The sequence below is a fragment of the Danio rerio genome, chromosome 4 (genome assembly GCF_052040795.2).
Source record: "Danio rerio strain M-AB ecotype USA chromosome 4, GRCz13ab, whole genome shotgun sequence".
Classification (NCBI taxonomy): domain Eukaryota; kingdom Metazoa; phylum Chordata; class Actinopteri; order Cypriniformes; family Danionidae; genus Danio; species Danio rerio.
The window spans coordinates 43,586,635-43,609,108 of record NC_141024.2 but is presented as its reverse complement, the minus strand read 5'-3'; the positions used below and the strand labels follow the sequence as shown (position 1 = coordinate 43,609,108).

Here is a 22,474-nt window from a genome sequence, read left to right as displayed (position 1 = left end):
GCAAGTTTCTGGAGGGCACATAGATCTGCAGAAGTGAGAGCAGATAAGAAGGAGCAAGGCCAGAAGTCACTTTGTAGGCAAACATCAGAGCTTTGAATTTGATGCGAGCAGCAACTGGCAGCCAGTGCAAACGGACTAGCAGCGGAGTGACATGTGCTCGTTTAGGTTCATTGAAGACCACTCGTGCTGCTGCGTTCTGGAGCAGTTGAAGAGGCTTGATAGTGTTAGCTGGAAGCCCAGCTAGTAGAGAGTTGCAGTAATCCAGTTTGGAGAGAACAAGAGCTTGAACAAGGAGTTGAGCTGCATGGAAGCCCAGCTAGTAGAGAGTTGCAGTAATCCAGTTTGGAGAGAACAAGAGCTTGAACAAGGAGTTGAGCTGCATGTTCAGATAAGAAGGGTCGGATCTTTCTGATGTTATAGAGTGCGAATCTGCACGATTGAGCAGTTCTAGAAATGTGGTCAGAGAAGTTTAGTTGGTCATCAATCGTTACTCCAAGGCTTTTCACCATTTTGGATGCAGTAATGGTTTCCCCATCCATCTGGATTGAAAAGTTATGGTGTAGAGTCGAGTTGGCAGAAACTACAAGCATTTCCGTTTTTGCGAGGTTCAGCTGAAGATGATGATCTTTCATCCAGTGTGAAATATCCAACAGGCAGGCTGAGATGCGAGCTGGAACCGAGGGATCATCAGGGATCATCTCTTCTATCTAGTTTGTACTGCTTGCAAGGTCAAATCCTGATAAGGCCCATTCTGTACATGCGTCAGGTGCTCCGCTGATTCTGCTGTAAGTTTCCACTACACATGTTTATCTAAAAATTAATTTCCATTACAATTCCTCTCTTTTTATCATTCATTGATAACTCATTATTAAATTCATTTTTCAATTGATTTCTAAAATCAAACTGGTTAAAAAAATCACATTGGTTAATCATTTAACACTGGTTAATCTTTTAACAGGTTTCTGCACACATCAAATACACTAGAGATGTTTAAAAACTCTTCTTAATATAGTTTCCCCATTAAGAGTTACCTTTAAAACATCCCTCTTCCCTGGGAGCCGGGCTAAACGAATAATCACTGTTATTGCGCTCCTGACCGAAATCAGACCCTCAGTCACCCCTCAGAGGTTCAAATCACAGAAATTGCCTGTTTTTTTCACATTATTGATTTGTTCACACAACAAAATTCTGAAAACATTTCTTCAATCAGTAAAAAAAAATTACTAACACTCTACATCATCAATTCATCAGTAGCACTCACAAACATAGGAACACATTGTTGTTTCTGTACTCTTAAACATCACATTTACACTCTTCTCTCGATTTTCAAGCAAATGATCACTCTTTTAAGACTTGTTACAGAACATACAACTCATGCAGTTTGCTGTTTTTTTTAGATAGACCCAAAATACATATAAGCAAACAGATAGTTATCTCAAATTTCAAAAAGTCAGGTCTGTTAATATTTTCCCTATTAAGTAACAGCTGTCACTTAAATTTTGTTCTCAATTTGCTTAAGGTTTTTCTTTATCCATATCCATGTAGCTACTGTTATCGTCAAAGTCACAATCAAAATCATCACCCATGTCAATGTTCATACCTTCTTCATTCACGGCCATCTTTACCATCTGATGGGATGTTGTAGCTGTAATCAGTCTGCCCACTGACCATGATACAAATCTGAATATACATGGCAGACAACATAATATCACTAGACCCACCCCCAATACAGGTAACACCACAGTAAAGGCCCAGTAGATCCAGTTTCCCCTCTTAAACAACAGCCAATCTAGCCATGAGTTGTTAGCGTTCTTAGGCTCTTTTACGGCCATTCTCATGTGGGCTACAATCTCAGAAATGGTTTGCTGGAAACAGGTTAATGAAAACAGCAGAACACTCAGTAATGATACTAGCAACGTCAGTACACACTCCACGCCCTTCGAAATCGATGGCAATTAATCTTATCCATCTTCAGCTTTGATGACGTTTAAGCACAGCTTATTCACCTCTCTTTTGGTCGCTTTCTCCTCCGTCTGTTTGCTGTTTGGTGTTGTATGCAGAAGTTACTGTTTCACACACACACCTCTTAACTTTTTTGTTGCTTCGTTGCAGCTGTGACCTTGCTTCACTCAGATAGCAGCCTGCTGTTTTCTTCAGATAGCTTCAGAAAGCTTCAGAGACTCTTTCTCTCCTACTCCCTCGTGGAATCCTTCTCAGGTGATGGAACTTTCCTGCAGTGCCCAGCATGCACCCACGTCGCCCGCTCTGCGACCTTCACCGCTGTCTCAGTGGTCAGTAGCACTTAATAATAATAATAATAATTCCTTACATTTATATAGCGCTTTTCTGGGCACTCAAAGCACTTTACACACAATGGGGGGAATCTCCTCACTTGAAATGGACCCAGCCAGCGTTTCGCTCTCCAGCTCTTTCTCCTCAGGTCCCTGATCACCACGAAATCGCCAGGCCTTAGACTGTGCAGTGGTCTCTCAGGCCCTGTTGGAGGTGGATGAGATTGTGGAACTTTTATCGCTCTGGCCACATTATGTGTTTATGTGTGTTGCAAATTACACATCGTCTACAGAAATTGTCCGCAAATGCAGTGAACCCCTTTGTGAAACACAGTTCCCTCATTTGCGCAACCATTGCTGTTTTTGACACATGATCTTTACCGTGAAGTGATTTCGCATAATGTTGGAAAAATATTTTTGGTAAACACGCCTTGCCCTCAGCACACTTCCACACATTATCTTTTATCACACAGCCAGACTGTCTCAACTTGTTCTTCTCTAGCCCCGTCGCAAAGGTCTGCATATCCTGCAAAGAAGAACACACGTCATTGTTATCACCAACAGATAGCAAAGAACATTCAGAGTTGTCCTTGTCGTGGGACGCCGTGACTTTTGCTGCTCCATCTGCCCTGGAGTTACCTACAGAAACAGAATCTTTATTGTTAGTATGCGCTGCGCATTTACAATTGGCCAGTTTGTCAGGTAGTAAAATCGCATCCAGCAGCGCAGTCACTAAAGGAGCATAGAGTATTGGTTGACCATCAGACTTTAGAATTTTTCTGTGTTTCCACAGAGCCCCAAAATCATGAGCTACCCCAAATGCATATCTTGAGTCAGTGTGAATTGTAGCCTCTTTTTCTGCCATCAATTTACATGCTTCTGTCAACGCCACGAGCTCTGCGGCCTGTGCCGAATAGTGCCTTGGTAATTTCCCAGAGGTTACCACATCAAATTCAGTTGTTACAGCGTAACCAACCTTATTCTGGCCTGTTTGTGGATCTTTAAATGCTGAACCATCCCCAAAGAGGGCATTGTCACAATTTTCAAGTGGTTCATCAGAAAGGTACGGTCGTGGCGAACACACCTGTTCAAGTGCTGTTAAACAACAACGATGCTCTTCCCCATCCTCCTCAGTAGGAAGAAGAGTAGCTGCATTCAAACCAGTACATCGGTTAACAGTCCCATTTGACATATCTAACAAGATAGTATGATATCTCAGCCAGCGTTCTGTTGACAGATGCAATGTTTTTTGTTCTCGGAGTATCATGGACACAAATTGTGGCACCATCAGTATCAGATCAGAATAACCAACAAAATCTCTTGAAGCCATAACAGCTTTTTCCGCAGCCGCCACTGCTCTTAAGAAACGTGGCATGCCTGCTGCTACAGGGTCAAGTTTGCTCAAAGTAGGCCACAGGTCGCAGTCTACCTCCATGGTCCTGTAGGAGTAATGACGTCATGAAACCACTTCTTTCATCTACCATCTGAACAAATGGTTTTGTTGGTACAGGCAAACCCAATGCAGGGGCTTCAGCCATTTGTAATTTCATGTTTACAAATGCCTGATCTGCCTCTGTCGACCACTCTAGTTTATCAGTGGATTTCATTCCCTTCCCTAATGTTAGGGCTCTCAGGGGTTGTTCCAAAATTGCATAATTTGGAATAAATGTGCGACAATATGAGCACATACCCAAAAAAGACAACATTTGTTTTTTCGTTAATGGTTTTGGTAAATTTTTTATACCACTCACCCTTTTTTCTTTTTTTCCTTTGTTTGACAGCTGCATTTACTGCTTGTAAATCCTGTACAAACGCCATTCTGTAGGCATCCTATTATCCCTTATCTTTTTTACAAGAAAAATAGGGGTGCGAACCTCAGAATTGTTGCATGGTACAATAACACCCTGTTCCAGTAAAGCTTCAAATACTGGGGTAATGCCCTCAATGGCTTCCCTTTTCAAAGGATATAATCTGTAATAATCTGAGGTCTGTAATCAGATTTTGCAGTGATTGTCACTGGATCACAACCTTTGATTAAACCAACATCATATTTGCTTTTTGCCTACAGTTCACTTGGCATTTCTGCTAAAGCTGGGTGTATGTCTGCAGCGTTAAAATCAACCATGCAAGAATTCTTCACGCACACTTTGTCAAAAGCAGTCACAGTTCTTGAAACAGCTGTTTCAGTTTCACTGCCCACCCTCTCTGCTCTCCCAGTCTTCGGCTTTAACACTGCTTCACAAACGGGCCTAAATCAGCCCAAGACTGATGTTTACCCTTTCAAACTGATATGTGAGGCACAGCCTGTGCTGAGATAGAATGAAAGCTGCTTTTCTGACAGAGACACTGAAACTGCACACAGACTATCCTTTCAGTACATTTTCTCTAAAATCAACGTTTCATTCACATTTGTCTCAAACCAAGCTTTCTCAAATTCCTCATCTGTAAATTACGACATGTGACGTGCAATGCAGTTCACCAAGAGACATGTCAATGTCGAAACGTTTTACTCAATCTTTAGCCAATTTGCAGATTACATCAGCCCATTGATTGTTTTCAATGAGTCTGTGATACAACCAGCAAACAACAAAATTCCTCCTTTTTTTCCACTCTCACACCTGAGAAGTCTGCTGTTAGAACTAAGCTTAGTTTACACAAAATATCCCCTCCAATGAGTGGTATCAGACATTTTGGCAAACAAACAAATGTGTGGTTTTTACCCCCCTCTGTCTCACAGGTCAGCAGAGCTGTAAATCGCTCGATCACTGTATGACCAGATGCAGACATCTTGTGAAATTTTTTTTTCAAAGGTATTTCACACTGTAGGTCACATGGTCCTATGCTAGATCTGCTAGCTCCACTATCAGCTACAAACTCAACCAATGTATTCTCAATCAACATAGAATATTTTGGCATATTTAAAAAATGCTTCACAAAAAAAAACAATGCCATTTCATCAGAAAAATGATCAACATTACTGTGATCAAAATTACAGTGGGAAATGCAAGCTTTTTCTTCATTGCAGAGAGCCAAAAGTATGTCAGTGTATGTGAATATGTGTGTATAGAAATGTGTCTGCATTTAAACTTGTTAGTAAAAATATGTTCACTTCCCTTTACTGTAGCTGTTGGCTGCTTGCCCAGACCCTCTCTGTTCTGCTTTTCCCTCTCCACACATCAGATCCTCGATGTTGGTTTGCGGCTTTCGGGTCAATCCTTACGCCTGTTTCACACCGCAAGCGTCAGCGGCGCGTGAGCAGAGCGTGAGCAGAGCGTGAGCAGCGCGTGTGTTTTCGGCGTCCATGTTAACAGATTAGAGCTTTCATACCGCACGCAGCAGCAGCGCGTCAGTGCGAGGCGTGAGCGTCGCCGAAGCAGCAGTGCAGCGATAGTTTCGGCGCTGGGTCTATTTTTGACGCGCTGCTCACGCTCAATTAAAGTGACAGTGCATTGATAATGACCAAAACACATTGAATGACAGTAAAAAGTAGCAATTTTACCCAATAAATGCGTTAATAATGTCAAATGGTTTATATATAGTCATTCAAATGAACTTAAAACGATTAAAAACGGCAACAAACATTTATTTAGGCCCGAACTACAAAACCAAATGTAAAACAATTTTACTATCAGTTTTGCTTAAGTTGCACACTAGTGTTGTAGGAGAGGGGAAATGGAATATTTACGGGATTTGTAGTCCATTGCGAAGTGTATTGTGGGTAGTGTAGTTCGACACGCATGCTGGATTATGTGAGCTCGCTGTGTTCTGTGCAGCTGAGCAGAGCAAGAAAGTTTAAATCGGCTTTGTTTTATGTTCACTCGAGTTATTCCTACCGGGAGCTGTTTGCACTGTGAATCTCACAACACGAAAATAAGTAAAAGAATGGCATGCATTGGTTACTTTTGTCCGTCTCATCATCTGCACGAGCATGAATTAACGAGCTGTTATTCTGCCGCTGGACATCACTGAAGCGGAGAAATTAACACTAGTTTGATCATGTATAAATATCATTATAACTATATTGTATAAATATGATTATAACTAGGTCTACAGCAACCTGATAATCAAAAAACAAATGACATGATATCACAGGCGATTGTCTTCTGACTGTAGACAGTAGACACCTCTCATATAAGTTAGCTTTAGAAGCATACAGCACTATTTGATCTATAAAATTTGTAAAATAAACATTTGCAGGTTAATGAAACAGCATAGGAGGGGCCTTGGTGCAGATGAAAAGTTTAAAAAGTGTATTTGTATATAGAGGGGTAACTAGATAGAATAGACAGAGATAGGTTGATCTCAGCAGCAGCTGCCGAAGAGCTGCGCGCTGCAGACGCAGCTGGTGTGAAAGGCAAACGCCTGCGTGCTGCTACTGCTCGACAAACGCGCTGCTCACGCTCTGCTCACGCGCCGCTGACGCTTGCGGTGTGAAACAGGCGTTAGCCCAAAGTCCATCTAAGTGGCAAGCGCAGACATTTGGTACAGTTTCTCTTTACGTGCACCACAGGCTCTGCAGGTTTCATCGCCATCCATCACATTCCAGTTTCTCCATCTTCTGGTATCTTTCTCACCCTTGACACCTTTGTCGCCTTTGAACTTGTGATCAATATCTTTGGCTACGCATTCAGGCTAAAGTCTTTAACTCTCTCTGCCACCATATCAGAGTGATAAAGTAACACTGACAAAGCACCGCGTCAATTTCTTTGCGCCAAAGTTTATGCAGCGTAGCAATGTCCCTGGCAGCCTTAATGGGCACTTTAGACTGTAGGTTTTAAGGCGTTTGCGATCAAGGTATTGTCCACAAAAGCTCGGAAAAGCATGTGAACAAAACAATGGACGAGGGCTTTAATGCAAGTGAACCAAAAGGGGATCAAAAGAACTGGCTTGGAATGCCGTGTAGTGGAATGTCCTGGGATGCCGTTGATTTTTAAGGCAATGGGATTCGCAGGACTTTTCGTCAAATCCTCGCACAAAGTTAATTCATACCATTTGACAGAGCCACGCCGAACGTCAAGCGACAACGTGATAGGATTGGGAGCATCTTACCATCATTGCTTCAGACTCAGAAAATGTTCTTGAAACTTCACACCGCCAGGCCTCCAGAGGAGCTGTAGATTTTTTTTGCCCCGGGAAAGCATGATCCACACGGAAGGGAATAAAAAATGCTGCCCAGTCATCTAAGCGCTTCCAAGTGCCAAAAGGTAGCACCTTGCCCCGTGTGAGTTTTGAACTCACGACTTTCAGATTATGAGACTGACGCACTGCCTACTGCGCCAACGAGGCAGACTATTGGACCTGGGCAAACTGGGAAACACCAGCTTCCATGTCACGGTGCTGCGGAGTGGCTCCCAGGAGACAGCTCGGGTCAGGCAAGCATGTCAGGATGGTCGAGCGGTCTAGGGCGCTGCGTTCAAATGTCCAAATGCTGGCCAGTCATCTAAGCGCTTCCAAGTGCCAAAAGGTAGCACCTTGCCCCGTGTGAGGCTCGAACTCACGACCTTCAGATTATGAGACTGACGCGCTGCCTACTGTGCCAACGAGGCAGACTGTTGGACCTGGGCAAACTGGGAAACACCAGCTTCCATGTCACGGTGCTGCGGAGTGGCTCCCAGGAGACAGCATAGGTCAGGCAAGCATGTTAGGATGGCCGAGCGGTCTAAGGCGCTGCGTTCAGGTCGCAGTCTCCTCTGGAGGCGTGGGTTTGAATCCCACTTCTGACAAACCTAACCTTTGGCAACACGTTCAGGCTCAAGTCTTTAGGTCTCTGGCACCATGTCCGAGTGATACAGTAACACTGACAAAGCACCGCATAAATCTTGTTGTGCCAAAGTTTATGCAGCGTAGCAGTGTCCCTGGCAACCTTAATAGGCTCTTTAGACTGTAGGTTTTAAGGCGTTTGCTATCAAGGTATTGTCCATGAAAGTTCGGAAAAGCATGTGAACAAAACAATGGACAAGGGCTTTAATGCAAGTGAACCAAAAGGGGATCAAAAGAACTGTCTTGGAATGCCATGTAGTGGAATGTCCTGGGATGCCGTTGATTTTTAAGGCAATGGGATTCGCAGGACTTTTCGTCAAATCCTCGCACAACGTTAATTCATGACATTTGACAGATCCACGCCGAACGTCAAGCGACAACGTGATAGGAATGGGAGCATCTTACCATCATTGCTTCAGACTCAGGACATGTTCTTGGAACTTCACACCACCTGGCCTCCAGAGGAGCTTTAGCTTTTTTTGCCCCGGGGAAGAATGATCCACACGGAAGGGAATAAAAAATGCTGCCCAGTCATCTAAGCGCTTCCAAGTGCCAAAAGTTAGCACCTTGCGCCGTGTGAGGCTCGCCTTACAACCTTCAGATTATGAGACTGACGCGCTGCCTACTGCGCCAATGAGGCAGACGATTGGACCTGGGCAAACTGGGAAACACCAGCTTCCATATCACGGTGCTGCGGAGTGGCTCCTAGGAGACAGCTTGGATCAGGCAAGCATGTCAGGATGGCCGGGTGGTCTAAGGTGCTGCCTTCAGGTTGCAGTCTCCCCTGGAAGTGTGGGTTTGAATTACACTTTTTACAAATTTAATCTTTGGCAACACGTTCAGGCTCAAGTCTTAAAGTCTCTGGCACCATGTCCGAGTGATACAGTAACACTGACAAAGCACCGCATCAATCTCGTTGTGCCAAAATTTATGCAGCATAGCAGTGTCCCTGGCAGCCCTAATGGGCTCTTTAGACTGTAGGTTTTAAGGCGTTTGCGATCAAGGTATTGTCCACAAAAACTCAGAAAAGCATGTGAACAAAACAATGGACAAGGGCTTTAATGCAAGTGAACCAAAAGGGGATCAAAAGTACTGTCTTGGAATGCCATGTAGTGGAATGTCCTGGGATGCCTTTGATTTTTAAGGCAATGGGATTCGCAGGACTTTTCGTCAAATCCTCGCACAACGTTAATTTATGACATTTGACAGATCCACGCCGAACGTCAAGCGACAACGTGATAGGAATGGGAGCATCTTACCATCATTGCTTCAGACCCAGGAAATGTTCTTGGAACTTCACACCACCAGGCCTCCAGAGGAGCTGTAGCTTTTTTTGCCCCGGGGAAGCATGATCCACACGGAAGGGAATAAAAAATGCTGCCCAGTCATCTAAGCGCTTCCAAGTGCCAAAAGGTGGCACCTTGCCCCGTGTGAGGCTCGAACTCACGACCTTCAGATTATGAGACTGACGCGCTGCCTACTGCGCCAACAAGGCAGACTGTTGGACCTGGGCAAACTGGGAAACACCAGCTTCCATGTCACGGTGCTGCGGAGTGGCTCCTAGGAGACAGCTCGGGTCAGGCAAGCATGTCAGGATGGTCGAGCGATCTAGGGCGCTGCGTTCAAATGTCCAAATGCTGGCCAGTCATCTAAGCGCTTCCAAGTGACAAAAGGTAGCACCTTGCCCCGTGTGAGGCTCGAACTCACGACCTTCAGATTATGAGACTGACGCGCTGCCTACTGCGCCAACGAGGCAGACTGTTGGACCTGGGCAAACTGGGAAACACCAGCTTCCATGTCACGGTGCTGTGGAGTGGCTCCCAGGAGACAGCTTATGTCAGGCAAGCATGTCAGGATGGCCGAGCGGTCTAAGGCGCTGTGTTCAGGTCGCAGTCTCCTCTGGAGGCATGGGTTCGAATCCCACTTCTAACAAACCTAATCTTTGGCTACGCGTTCAGGCTCAAGTCTTTAACTTTCTGGCACCATGTCCGAGTGATACAGTAACACTGACAAAGCACCGCATCAATCTCGTTGTGCCAAAATTTATGCAGCGTAGCAGTGTACATGGCAGCCTTAATGGGCTCTTTAGACTGTAAGTTTTAAGGCTTTTGCAATCAAGGTATTGTCCACAAAAACTCGGAAAAGCATGTGAACAAAACAATGGACGAGGGCTTTAATGCAAGTGAACCAAAACTGGATCAAAAGTACTGTCTTGGAATGCCATGTAGTGGAATGTCCTGGGATGCCGTTGATTTTTAAGGCAATGGGATTCGCAGGACTTTTCGTCAAAACCTCGCACAACGTTAATTCATGACATTTGACAGATCCACGCCAAACGTCAAGCAACACCGTGATAGGAATGGGAGCATCTTACCATCATTGCTTCAGACTCAGGAAATGTTCTTGGAACTTCACACCACCTGGCCTCCAGAGGAGCTGTAGCTTTTTTTGCCCCGGGGAAGCATGATCCACACGGAAGGGAATAAAAAATGCTGGCCAGTCATCTAAGCGCTTCCAAGTGCCAAAAGGTAGCACCTTGCCCCGTGTGAGGCTCGAACTCACGACCTTCAGATTATGAGACTGACGCGCTGCCTACTGCGCAGAGGCAGACTGTTGGACCTGGGCAAACTGGGAAACACCAGCTTCCATGTCACGGTGCTGCAGAGTGGCTCCCAGGAGACAGCTTAGGTCAGGCAAGCATGTCAGGATGGCCGAGCAGTCTAAGGCGCTGCGTTCAGGTCGCAGTCTCCTCTGGAGGCGTGGGTTCGAATCCCACTTCTGACAAACCTAATCTTTGGCTACGCGTTCAGGCTCAAGTCTTTAACTCTCTGGCACCATGTCCGAGTGATACAGTAACACTGACAAAGCACCGCATCAATCTCGTTGTGCCAAAATTTATGCAGCGTAGCAGTGTACATGGCAGCCTTAATGGGCTCTTTAGACTGTAAGTTTTAAGGCTTTTGCAATCAAGGTATTGTCCACAAAAACTCGGAAAAGCATGTGAACAAAACAATGGACGAGGGCTTTAATGCAAGTGAACCAAAAGGGGATCAAAAGTACTGTCTTGGAATGCCATGTAGTGGAATGTCCTGGGATGCCGTTGATTTTTAAGGCAATGGGATTCGCAGGACTTTTCGTCAAATCCTCGCACAACGTTAATTCATGACATTTGACAGATCCAAGTAGCAATGTCCCTGGCAGCCGTAATAGGCTCTTTAGACTGTAGGTTTTAAGGCATTTGCAATCAAGGTATTGTCCACAAAAACTCGGAAAAGCATGTGAACAAAACAATGGACGAGGGCTTTAATGCAAGTGAACCAAAAGGGGATCAAAAGTACTGTCTTGGAATGCCATGTAGTGGAATGTCCTGGGATGGCGTTGATTTTTAAGGCAATGGGATTCGCAGGACTTTTCGTCAAATCCTCGCACAACGTTAATTCATGACATTTGACAGATCCACGCCGAACGTCAAGCGACACCGTGATAGGAATGGGAGCATCTTACCATCATTGCTTCAGACTCAGGAAATGTTCTTGGAACTTCACACCACCTGGCCTCCAGAGGAGCTGTAGCTTTTTTTGCCCCGGGGAAGCATGATCCACACGGAAGGGAATAAAAAATGCTGGCCAGTCATCTAAGCGCTTCCAAGTGCCAAAAGGTAGCACCTTGCCCCGTGTGAGGCTCGAACTCACGACCTTCAGATTATGAGACTGACACGCTGCCTACTGCGCCAACGAGGCAGTCTGTTGGACCTGGGCAAACTGGGAAACACCAGCTTCCATGTCACGGTGCTGCAGAGTGGCTCCCGGGAGACAGCTTAGGTCAGGCAAGCATGTCAGGATGGCCGAGCGGTCCAAGGCGCTGCGTTCAGGTCGCAGTCTCCTCTGGAGGCGTGGGTTCGAATCCCACTTCTGACAAACCTAATCTTTGGCTACGCGTTCAGGCTCAAGTCTTTAACTCTCTGGCACCATGTCCGAGTGATACAGTAACACTGACAAAGCACCGCATCAATCTCGTTGTGCCAAAATTTATGCAGCGTAGCAGTGTACATGGCAGCCTTAATGGGCTCTTTAGACTGTAAGTTTTAAGGCTTTTGCAATCAAGGTATTGTCCACAAAAACTCGGAAAAGCATGTGAACAAAACAATGGACGAGGGCTTTAATGCAAGTGAACCAAAAGTGGATCAAAAGTACTGTCTTGGAATGCCATGTAGTGGAATGTCCTGGGATGCCGTTGATTTTTAAGGCAATGGGATTCGCAGGACTTTTCGTCAAATCCTCGCACAACGTTAATTCATGACATTTGACAGATCCACGCCGAACGTCAAGCGACACCGTGATAGGAATGGGAGCATCTTACCATCATTGCTTCAGACTCAGGAAATGTTCTTGGAACTTCACACCACCTGGCCTCCAGAGGAGCTGTAGCTTTTTTTGCCCCGGGGAAGCATGATCCACACGGAAGGGAATAAAAAATGCTGGCCAGTCATCTAAGCGCTTCCAAGTGCCAAAAGGTGGCACCTTGCCCCGTGTGAGGCTCGAACTCACGACCTTCAGATTATGAGACTGACGCGCTGCCTACTGCGCCAACGAGGCAGACTGCTGGACCTGGGCAAACTGGGAAACACCAGCTTCCATGTCACGGTGCTGCGGAGTGGCTCCCAGGAGACAGCTTAGGTCAGGCAAGCATGTCAGGATGGCCGAGCGGTCCAAGGCGCTGCGTTCAGGTCGCAGTCTCCTCTGGAGGCGTGGGTTCGAATCCCACTTCTGACAAACCTAATCTTTGGCTACGCGTTCAGGCTCAAGTCTTTAACTCTCTGGCACCATGTCCGAGTGATACAGTAACACTGACAAAGCACCGCATCAATCTCGTTGTGCCAAAATTTATGCAGCGTAGCAGTGTACATGGCAGCCTTAATGGGCTCTTTAGACTGTAAGTTTTAAGGCTTTTGCAATCAAGGTATTGTCCACAAAAACTCGGAAAAGCATGTGAACAAAACAATGGACGAGGGCTTTAATGCAAGTGAACCAAAAGTGGATCAAAAGTACTGTCTTGGAATGCCATGTAGTGGAATGTCCTGGGATGCCGTTGATTTTTAAGGCAATGGGATTCGCAGGACTTTTCGTCAAAACCTCGCACAACGTTAATTCATGACATTTGACAGATCCACGCCGAACGTCAAGCGACACCGTGATAGGAATGGGAGCATCTTACCATCATTGCTTCAGACTCAGGAAATGTTCTTGGAACTTCACACCACCTGGCCTCCAGAGGAGCTGTAGCTTTTTTTGCCCCGGGGAAGCATGATCCACACGGAAGGGAATAAAAAATGCTGGCCAGTCATCTAAGCGCTTCCAAGTGCCAAAAGGTGGCACCTTGCCCCGTGTGAGGCTCGAACTCACGACCTTCAGATTATGAGACTGACGCGCTGCCTACTGCGCCAACGAGGCAGACTGCTGGACCTGGGCAAACTGGGAAACACCAGCTTCCATGTCACGGTGCTGCGGAGTGGCTCCCAGGAGACAGCTCGGGTCAGGCAAGCATGTCAGGATGGTCGAGCGGTCTAGGGCGCTGCGTTCAAATGTCCAAATGCTGGCCAGTCATCTAAGCGCTTCCAAGTGCCAAAAGGTAGCACCTTGCCCCGTGTGAGGCTCGAACTCACGACCTTCAGATTATGAGACTGACACGCTGCCTACTGTGCCAACGAGGCAGACTGTTGGACCTGGGCAAACTGGGAAACACCAGCTTCCATGTCACGGTGCTGCGGAGTGGCTCCCAGGAGACAGCTCGGGTCAGGCAAGCATGTCAGGATGGTCGAGCGGTCTAGGGCGCTGCGTTCAAATGTCCAAATGCTGGCCAGTCATCTAAGCGCTTCCAAGTGCCAAAAGGTAGCACCTTGCCCCGTGTGAGGCTCGAACTCACGACCTTCAGATTATGAGACTGACGCGCTGCCTACTGTGCCAACGAGGCAGACTGTTGGACCTGGGCAAACTGGGAAACACCAGCTTCCATGTCACGGTGCTGCGGAGTGGCTCCCAGGAGACAGCTTAGGTCAGGCAAGCATGTCAGGATGGCCGAGCGGTCTAAGGCGCTGCGTTCAGGTCGCAGTCTCCTCTGGAGGCGTGGGTTCGAATCCCACTTCTGACAAACCTAATCTTTGGCTACGCGTTCAGGCTCAAGTCTTTAACTCTCTGGCACCATGTCCGAGTGATACAGTAACACTGACAAAGCACCGCATCAATCTCGTTGTGCCAAAATTTATGCAGCGTAGCAGTGTACATGGCAGCCTTAATGGGCTCTTTAGACTGTAGGTTTTAAGGCTTTTGCAATCAAGGTATTGTCCACAAAAACTCGGAAAAGCATGTGAACAAAACAATGGACGAGGGCTTTAATGCAAGTGAACCAAAAGGGGATCAAAAGTACTGTCTTGGAATGCCATGTAGTGGAATGTCCTGGGATGCCGTTGATTTTTAAGGCAATGGGATTCGCAGGACTTTTCGTCAAATCCTCGCACAACGTTAATTCATGACATTTGACAGATCCACGCCGAATGTCAAGCGACACCGTGATAGGAATGGGAGCATCTTACCATCATTGCTTCAGACTCAGGAAATGTTCTTGGAACTTCACACCACCTGGCCTCCAGAGGAGCTGTAGCTTTTTTTGCCCCGGGGAAGCATGATCCACACGGAAGGGAATAAAAAATGCTGGCCAGTCATCTAAGCGCTTCCAAGTGCCAAAAGGTAGCACCTTGCCCCGTGTGAGGCTCAAACTCACGACCTTCAGATTATGAGACTGACGCGCTGCCTACTGCGCCAACGAGGCAGACTGTTGGATCTGGGCAAACTGGGAAACACCAGCTTCCATGTCACGGTGCTGCAGAGTGGCTCCCAGGAGACAGCTTAGGTCAGGCAAGCATGTCAGGATGGCCGAGCGGTCTAAGGCGCTGCGTTCAGGTCGCAGTCTCCTCTGGAGGCGTGGGTTCGAATCCCACTTCTGACAAACCTAATCTTTGGCTACGCGTTCAGGCTCAAGTCTTTAACTCTCTGGCACCATGTCCGAGTGATACAGTAACACTGACAAAGCACCGCATCAATCTCGTTGTGCCAAAATTTATGCAGCGTAGCAGTGTACATGGCAGCCTTAATGGGCTCTTTAGACTGTAAGTTTTAAGGCTTTTGCAATCAAGGTATTGTCCACAAAAACTCGGAAAAGCATGTGAACAAAACAATGGACGAGGGCTTTAATGCAAGTGAACCAAAAGGGGATCAAAAGTACTGTCTTGGAATGCCATGTAGTGGAATGTCCTGGGATGCCGTTGATTTTTAAGGCAATGGGATTCGCAGGACTTTTCGTCAAATCCTCGCACAACGTTAATTCATGACATTTGACAGATCCAAGTAGCAATGTCCCTGGCAGCCGTAATAGGCTCTTTAGACTGTAGGTTTTAAGGCATTTGCAATCAAGGTATTGTCCACAAAAACTCGGAAAAGCATGTGAACAAAACAATGGACGAGGGCTTTAATGCAAGTGAACCAAAAGGGGATCAAAAGTACTGTCTTGGAATGCCATGTAGTGGAATGTCCTGGGATGCCGTTGATTTTTAAGGCAATGGGATTCGCAGGACTTTTCGTCAAATCCTCGCACAACGTTAATTCATGACATTTGACAGATCCACGCCGAACGTCAAGCGACACCGTGATAGGAATGGGAGCATCTTACCATCATTGCTTCAGACTCAGGAAATGTTCTTGGAACTTCACACCACCTGGCCTCCAGAGGAGCTGTAGCTTTTTTTGCCCCGGGGAAGCATGATCCACATGGAAGGGAATAAAAAATGCTGGCCAGTCATCTAAGCGCTTCCAAGTGCCAAAAGGTAGCACCTTGCCCCGTGTGAGGCTCGAACTCACGACCTTCAGATTATGAGACTGACGCGCTGCCTACTGCGCCAACGAGGCAGACTGTTGGACCTGGGCAAACTGGGAAACACCAGCTTCCATGTCACGGTGCTGCAGAGTGGCTCCCAGGAGACAGCTTAGGTCAGGCAAGCATGTCAGGATGGCCGAGCGGTCTAAGGCGCTGCGTTCAGGTCGCAGTCTCCTCTGGAGGCGTGGGTTCGAATCCCACTTCTGACAAACCTAATCTTTGGCTACGCGTTCAGGCTCAAGTCTTTAACTCTCTGGCACCATGTCCGAGTGATACAGTAACACTGACAAAGCACCGCATCAATCTCGTTGTGCCAAAATTTATGCAGCGTAGCAGTGTACATGGCAGCCTTAATGGGCTCTTTAGACTGTAAGTTTTAAGGCTTTTGCAATCAAGGTATTGTCCACAAAAACTCGGAAAAGCATGTGAACAAAACAATGGACGAGGGCTTTAATGCAAGTGAACCAAAAGGGGATCAAAAGTACTGTCTTGGAATGCCATGTAGTGGAATGTCCTGGGATGCCGTTGATTTTTAAGGCAATGGGATTCGCAGGACTTTTCGTCAAATCCTCGCACAACGTTAATTCATGACATTTGACAGATCCAAGTAGCAATGTCCCTGGCAGCCGTAATAGGCTCTTTAGACTGTAGGTTTTAAGGCATTTGCAATCAAGGTATTGTCCACAAAAACTCGGAAAAGCATGTGAACAAAACAATGGACGAGGGCTTTAATGCAAGTGAACCAAAAGGGGATCAAAAGTACTGTCTTGGAATGCCATGTAGTGGAATGTCCTGGAATGCCGTTGATATTTAAGGCAATGGGATTCGCAGGACTTTCCGTCAAATCCTCGCACAACGTTAATTCATGACATTTGACAGATCCACGCCGAACGTCAAGCGACACCGTGATAGGAATGGGAGCATCTTACCATCATTGCTTCAGACTCAGGAAATGTTCTTGGAACTTCACACCACCTGGCCTCCAGAGGAGCTGTAGCTTTTTTTGCCCCGGGGAAGCATGATCCACACGGAAGGGAATAAAAAATGCTGGCCAGTCATCTAAGCGCTTCCAAGTGCCAAAAGGTAGCACCTTGCCCCGTGTGAGGCTCGAACTCACGCCCTTCAGATTATGAGACTGACGCGCTGCCTACTGCGCCAACGAGGCGGACTGTTGGATCTGGGCAAACTGTGAAACACCAGCTTCCATGTCACGGTGCTGCTGAGTGGCTCCCAGGAGACAGCTTGGGTCAGGCAAGCATGTCAGGATGGCCAAGCGGTCTAAGGTGCTGCCTTTAGGTTGCAGTCTCCCCTGGAAGTGTGGGTTTGAATTACATTTCTCACAAACTTAATCTTTGGCAACACGATCAGGCTCAAGTCTTTAACTCTCTGGCACCATGTGTGAGTGATACAGTAACACTGACAAAGCACCGCATCAATCTCGTTGCGCCAAAGTTCATGCAGGGTAGCAGTGTCCTTGGCAGCCTTAATGGGCTCTTTAGACTGTAGGTTTTAAGGCGTTTGCGATCAATGTATTGTCCACAAAAGCTCGGAAAAGCATGTGAACAAAACAATGGACGAGGGCTTTAATGCAAGTGCACCGAAAGGGGATCAAAAGAACTGTCTTGGAATACCATGTAGTGGAATGTCCTGGGGTGCTGTTGATTTTTAAGGCAATGGGATTCGCAGGACTTTTAGTCAAATCCTCGCACAACATTAATTCATGACATTTGACAGATCCACGCCAAACGTCAAGCGACAACGTGATAGGAATGGGAGCATCTTACCATCATTGCTTCAGACACAGGAATTGTTCTTGGATTTTCACACCGCCAGGCCTCCAGAGGAGCTGTAGCTTTTTTGCCCCCGGGAAGCATGATCCACACGGAAGGGCATAAAAAATGCCGCCCAGTCATCTAAGCGCTTCCATGTGCCATAAGTTACCACCCTTACCCATGTGAGGCTCGAACTCACGAGCTTCAGATTATGAGACTGATGCGCTGCCTACTGTGACAACAAGGTATACTTCTGGACCTGGGCAAACTGTGAAACAACAGCTTCCATGTCACGGTGCTTCGGTGTGGCTCCTAGGAGACAGCTTGGGCCAGGCAGGTATGTCAGGATGGCCGAGCGGTCTAAGGTGCTGCGTTAAGCTGGGGAACAATTGTCCAGGGTAGAAGGGAAGAAAAGGGGGAAGAAAGAAAAAGAAAAAGGGAAGAAGAGGGGGAAAAAGCGAAGAAAAGAAAGGGTGCATTCTAAGCTTCCAGGACATGCCTTCACTGCAACTTCTTTACGTCACGCATAGTGATACCGTTCTGTGTTAAAACAACACATTTTGAGTTACATTGATTTCTATTGCAGGTGCTCACCAAGACCGAGGTTCGAATCCAGCTAAGTGAAGTTTAGTTTTAAACTAATTTCAAGAGGAGCATGTGCTCATGATTTACCCAGCTGGTCCACATTAACTAATTATGATCCTCCAGTCAAAGGATCCCAAATCACTATATATATCCTCATTTTCTTTCTACAACTATCTTCGTCTGGAAGAAAGCTTCCTGCTTTTTAAAAGCTTTAGCTCTAAAAGCTTTTACAGCATTGCACTTTTTAGCCCATCAATATGGAAATAACCAACAATATCTACAACTGCAACCAGAGCCCTGCTCTCCCTGAGACTTCAGCCACTGCAATGAAGCCAAACTCGCACCGCTCTTAGCGGTCCACCTGTGGTAACGTAGTATGCTTTAAGGGGAAACTTCTCTCTTTAAGGAGAAACTACTCTCCAACAAGATTAAACATTTCTTATGTTTTTAGAAAAGCAAGACTCTCATAAATAAAAAATAATTTAAACCATTTTAAAGACACAAACACTATGGACTTAACGTCCTCCTATAATCTGTAAACAAGCAGAGATTATAACAAACCAAATAAACCCACCTTTCAAGCTTGCTGTCTGTTCACAGGTCCAAAACATTTTAACAGCCTGGCTGATTTGACTGCAAGGATCAAAGCAATCCAATCCATAAAACTTTAGTCCACAACATGTTTACATGTTGATAAACATACATGGATACACTGCTGTCATCCAAACTTGTTGCTGGAGTGCTTTCAGTACAGTAGTATCTTTCAGACAAAAACACTTGTATTATGGTCTAACAAAATGGCTGCCGACCTTTTGATTGACACTTCATTGAGCCAATAGCTGAAAAGAGAAGTGTCACCATCCAAGAGCTGTCAGAACATGAGATGGTCTCGCCCTCTCTTAATTATGAACAGACTTAGTTGCAAAGACTTTGTGAATGAATTGGGCCAATTATGCTTCTGATTTCATTCATGTTAAGATTCCAAATGTAATGTTATTTAATCAATCAGATTAAAGTAAAGCCCATAGTAAACATTTAATTAACACAGTTTAATAAGTATGTTCAAGTGCAAATTAAATGACAACATCATTTTAGAAGTTAAATAAATAAATAAATTAAACAAATAACTAACACAAATAAATAAATAAACATACATATAAGTAAACAAACCCTGCCACTTCCAATAGCTATTTAACTTCTAAAATAAAATTACCCACCTAATGACAATAAGCATCACATCGATCATAGAAGTCCGATCGTAATATGTCACAGGAATTTAAACTTATCACTTCACCTACTCCTTTAAAGAGGTATTTTTAAGATCACCAGCCAAGCCATGCTCAATATCCTTGGCCCTCCACTATCCTGGGGGGGAATGAACGTTTACCAAAACATTTAAAACACTATCTGTCTGTCGATTCCTCACCTCGCTAGAGAACTGCGTTCTCACCACTATTTTTTTCTGATTTTCTCATTTCAGGTCTAACCTATGGATTCACCCGAGCACCTCAGCTCTCCCTTCCTATCCTAATATTCAGTCAGCTTTTGCTGATTGAACCAGAAATTGTGGATCATCTTATTTAAAAAGAGATCGACAACCACTTTGTTTGTCCATTCTCTGCCCCACCACTCAAGGTTTCACGCATTTGTCCCATAAGCAGTGCAACTTGCAAATTCTCCATCACTGGCTTCTTTCTAACAATCGCAGAATCCCCCACCTTATCCAACTTTAGATGATATTCTAATCACCCCCCCCCCCCCCCCACACACATTGCCTCCAGCCAAACACCTAGAGATCACCAAAAGGTTTTCGCCAATCTAGGTATTCTGCTCGCAGAAGGCTGGACCCAATACATTTATCGAATTTCTAGGCATTAACTTCGATTTGCTCAAATTCCAAGCTTCTCTTCCTAAAGAGAAAATTGGCTGAATAATTTCTCTTTCTCTTGTATTATAAGAAAGAGACTTGAATTAAACACATACTGTTATCTATCCTCGGCCACCTAAAATTCACAGTGCAAATTTACCTCAAACTTGCCTACTCCAGCTCCCTACCACAAGTCACGATTTAAAAGGCACAATTTCTCTCTCAAAACCCACCCACAATGAACTCCGCTTATGGATTGCCTCCTTAAGCTATGGAACGGCTGTTCCTTCTTCTGCAGAGATTTGTTCGCACCCCCATTAGATATTTGTCTATTTACTGGTGCTACCCCATCAGTTGGGTTGCAAGGGTACTCAGAGGCCACTGGTTGCCACCACATGGCCCCCTTAATCTATTTCCACTCTAGAAACCATTGTTCATCAGCCTTCTTCAAACTGTACCCAATAGTCGCTGCCGCCATACTATGGGGAGACGAATGGTCCACCTCTAGGATTCTCATTTATTGTGTTGAGGAAGAAACAATATAATGCATAGACAAAGGCATTCCTACTCTCTAAGCTTTAATGCTACTTTTAAGATGTCTTATTTGATATTAGTCAATTTATCATGTCTGCATAATACGTGCCAGGTTGCAAAACCAAATCACTGACTCTCTCTCATTTTTCTTTCCAGAAACTTTTGTCACTGGCTACAGAAGTGGACCCCAACGCCTGTCCATCCCTTTCCACAAATGACATTACCTTAAGCCACCCCCATTATAACCTCCACCAAACTCCATATCACTTACCATTAAAGTAGTAGCCTTCAGACCCTTCAGTCACACATCACAGCATGAAACATTCAAACTCAACCCTCACTCCAACCCACCATAGCAGATCTAATTTTGTGTGATGAGGAAAGAAAGGGTTTCCTCGTCCTGCTAAGTAAGATAGATCTATTGACAAAGAACATTTCATTTACATCTTCAACATTCCTGCCCTCACCCACCCAGTCCAAACTCTCTAGTATACCTACACTCGAGGATTATAAGAAACAAACCCCCTAGCCCCCCTTTTTACTGATGACGCTAATCGTCCAGTATCACATCTCTGGTTCCAGAAACACCTCAAAGTTGTCCACCTCTCAGGATTTCCGCCCGAACCAATCTCCAGCCATTCATCCAGAATTGGCATTATTAAAAGGCTTTCCTAGCACCAGATCCAGACCCTTGGTCATTGGTTCTCTGAAGCCTTTCAAATCCTACATTCGCATCAGTCTTTTCATCTCAAAGAACCCAAGTTGGTTCTTTCAAACCTCTCAGCCCAATCTTGGCCACCCCTTTATTCTCAAGCCAAAGCCAACTATCTGTCCATCCCTAGCAAACCCCCTCACAGCTCAGACTCCCGCTGGAGTAAATATGAGCTTCAGCTCTTGCAGAGCTTAACATGACCCTCTTTCTGTTCCCCCTGCCAGCATTGAGTTTCTCTGCTGTTTCCTCCTAGTTCTTTACTCCCTGCCTTTGACTCTCATGTAATCTCCTTGCTACATCAGCATCACCCTAAGCTCAGATTTAGCAGGGATCAACATGAGCTTTGGCTCTGACAAGAGCCTACCCTATCACCCTCTCCTTTCTGTTCCCCCTGCCAGCGTTGAGTAATTCCGCTGTTCCCTCCTAGCTCTTTACCCCTTGCCTTTGGCTCTCTGGTAACCTCCTTGCTCCATCTGCATCACCCAAGCTCAGACTCTCGCAAGGGTCAACACGAGCTTCGGCTCTCGCAAGAGCCTCACCTTTCACCCTCTCCTTTCTGTTCCTCCTGCCAGTGTTGAGTGCTTCCACTGTTCCTTCCTAGCTCTTTACCCCTCGCCTTTGGCTCTCTTGTTACCACCTTGCTCAATCTGCTTCAAGCTCAGACTCCTGTAGGGGTCAACACAAGTTTCGGCCCTCCCAAGAGCCTCCCCTTTCACCCTCTCTTTTCAGTTATCCCTGCCAGCGTTGAGTACTTCCGCTGTTTCCTCCTAGCTCTTCACTCCTTGCCTTTGGCCCTCTCATAACCTCCTTGCTCTATCTGCATCACCCTAAGCTCAGACTCCCGCAGGGGTCAACGCAAGCTGTGGCTCTCATAAGAACCTCACCTATCAACCTCTCCTTTCTGTATCCCCTGCCAGCGATAAGCACTTCTGCTGTTCCCTCCAATCTCTTAACTCCTTGCCTTGACTCTCAACTAACCTCTTTGCTCCATCTTAGCATCACCCTAAGCTCAGACCCCCACAGGGGT

At 45.9% G+C, this 22,474-nt stretch overlaps 16 non-coding genes across 16 annotated transcripts; 5 read left to right on the top strand and 11 right to left on the bottom strand.

The window, feature by feature from the left end:
- Positions 1 to 7,764: 7,764 nt before the first annotated feature.
- trnam-cau (transfer RNA methionine (anticodon CAU)) lies at positions 7,765 to 7,837 on the bottom strand. Its single transcript has one exon. It is a non-coding gene; the product is annotated as a tRNA-Met (tRNA).
- A 1,636-nt stretch (positions 7,838 to 9,473) lies between these two features.
- trnam-cau (transfer RNA methionine (anticodon CAU)) lies at positions 9,474 to 9,546 on the bottom strand. Its single transcript has one exon. It is a non-coding gene; the product is annotated as a tRNA-Met (tRNA).
- A 187-nt stretch (positions 9,547 to 9,733) lies between these two features.
- trnam-cau (transfer RNA methionine (anticodon CAU)) lies at positions 9,734 to 9,806 on the bottom strand. Its single transcript has one exon. It is a non-coding gene; the product is annotated as a tRNA-Met (tRNA).
- A 1,912-nt stretch (positions 9,807 to 11,718) lies between these two features.
- trnam-cau (transfer RNA methionine (anticodon CAU)) lies at positions 11,719 to 11,791 on the bottom strand. The gene has a single exon. It is a non-coding gene; the product is annotated as a tRNA-Met (tRNA).
- A 94-nt stretch (positions 11,792 to 11,885) lies between these two features.
- On the top strand, positions 11,886 to 11,968 carry trnal-cag (transfer RNA leucine (anticodon CAG)). The gene has a single exon. It is a non-coding gene; the product is annotated as a tRNA-Leu (tRNA).
- A 605-nt stretch (positions 11,969 to 12,573) lies between these two features.
- Positions 12,574 to 12,646, bottom strand: trnam-cau (transfer RNA methionine (anticodon CAU)). Its single transcript has one exon. It is a non-coding gene; the product is annotated as a tRNA-Met (tRNA).
- A 94-nt stretch (positions 12,647 to 12,740) lies between these two features.
- Positions 12,741 to 12,823, top strand: trnal-cag (transfer RNA leucine (anticodon CAG)). Its single transcript has one exon. It is a non-coding gene; the product is annotated as a tRNA-Leu (tRNA).
- A 605-nt stretch (positions 12,824 to 13,428) lies between these two features.
- On the bottom strand, positions 13,429 to 13,501 carry trnam-cau (transfer RNA methionine (anticodon CAU)). Its single transcript has one exon. It is a non-coding gene; the product is annotated as a tRNA-Met (tRNA).
- A 187-nt stretch (positions 13,502 to 13,688) lies between these two features.
- Positions 13,689 to 13,761, bottom strand: trnam-cau (transfer RNA methionine (anticodon CAU)). Its single transcript has one exon. It is a non-coding gene; the product is annotated as a tRNA-Met (tRNA).
- Positions 13,762 to 13,948: 187 nt separating this feature from the next.
- trnam-cau (transfer RNA methionine (anticodon CAU)) lies at positions 13,949 to 14,021 on the bottom strand. Its single transcript has one exon. It is a non-coding gene; the product is annotated as a tRNA-Met (tRNA).
- Positions 14,022 to 14,115: 94 nt separating this feature from the next.
- trnal-cag (transfer RNA leucine (anticodon CAG)) lies at positions 14,116 to 14,198 on the top strand. The gene has a single exon. It is a non-coding gene; the product is annotated as a tRNA-Leu (tRNA).
- A 605-nt stretch (positions 14,199 to 14,803) lies between these two features.
- On the bottom strand, positions 14,804 to 14,876 carry trnam-cau (transfer RNA methionine (anticodon CAU)). Its single transcript has one exon. It is a non-coding gene; the product is annotated as a tRNA-Met (tRNA).
- A 94-nt stretch (positions 14,877 to 14,970) lies between these two features.
- trnal-cag (transfer RNA leucine (anticodon CAG)) lies at positions 14,971 to 15,053 on the top strand. Its single transcript has one exon. It is a non-coding gene; the product is annotated as a tRNA-Leu (tRNA).
- Positions 15,054 to 15,936: 883 nt separating this feature from the next.
- Positions 15,937 to 16,009, bottom strand: trnam-cau (transfer RNA methionine (anticodon CAU)). The gene has a single exon. It is a non-coding gene; the product is annotated as a tRNA-Met (tRNA).
- A 94-nt stretch (positions 16,010 to 16,103) lies between these two features.
- trnal-cag (transfer RNA leucine (anticodon CAG)) lies at positions 16,104 to 16,186 on the top strand. Its single transcript has one exon. It is a non-coding gene; the product is annotated as a tRNA-Leu (tRNA).
- Positions 16,187 to 17,069: 883 nt separating this feature from the next.
- Positions 17,070 to 17,142, bottom strand: trnam-cau (transfer RNA methionine (anticodon CAU)). Its single transcript has one exon. It is a non-coding gene; the product is annotated as a tRNA-Met (tRNA).
- Between the last annotated feature and the right edge of the window lie 5,332 nt (positions 17,143 to 22,474).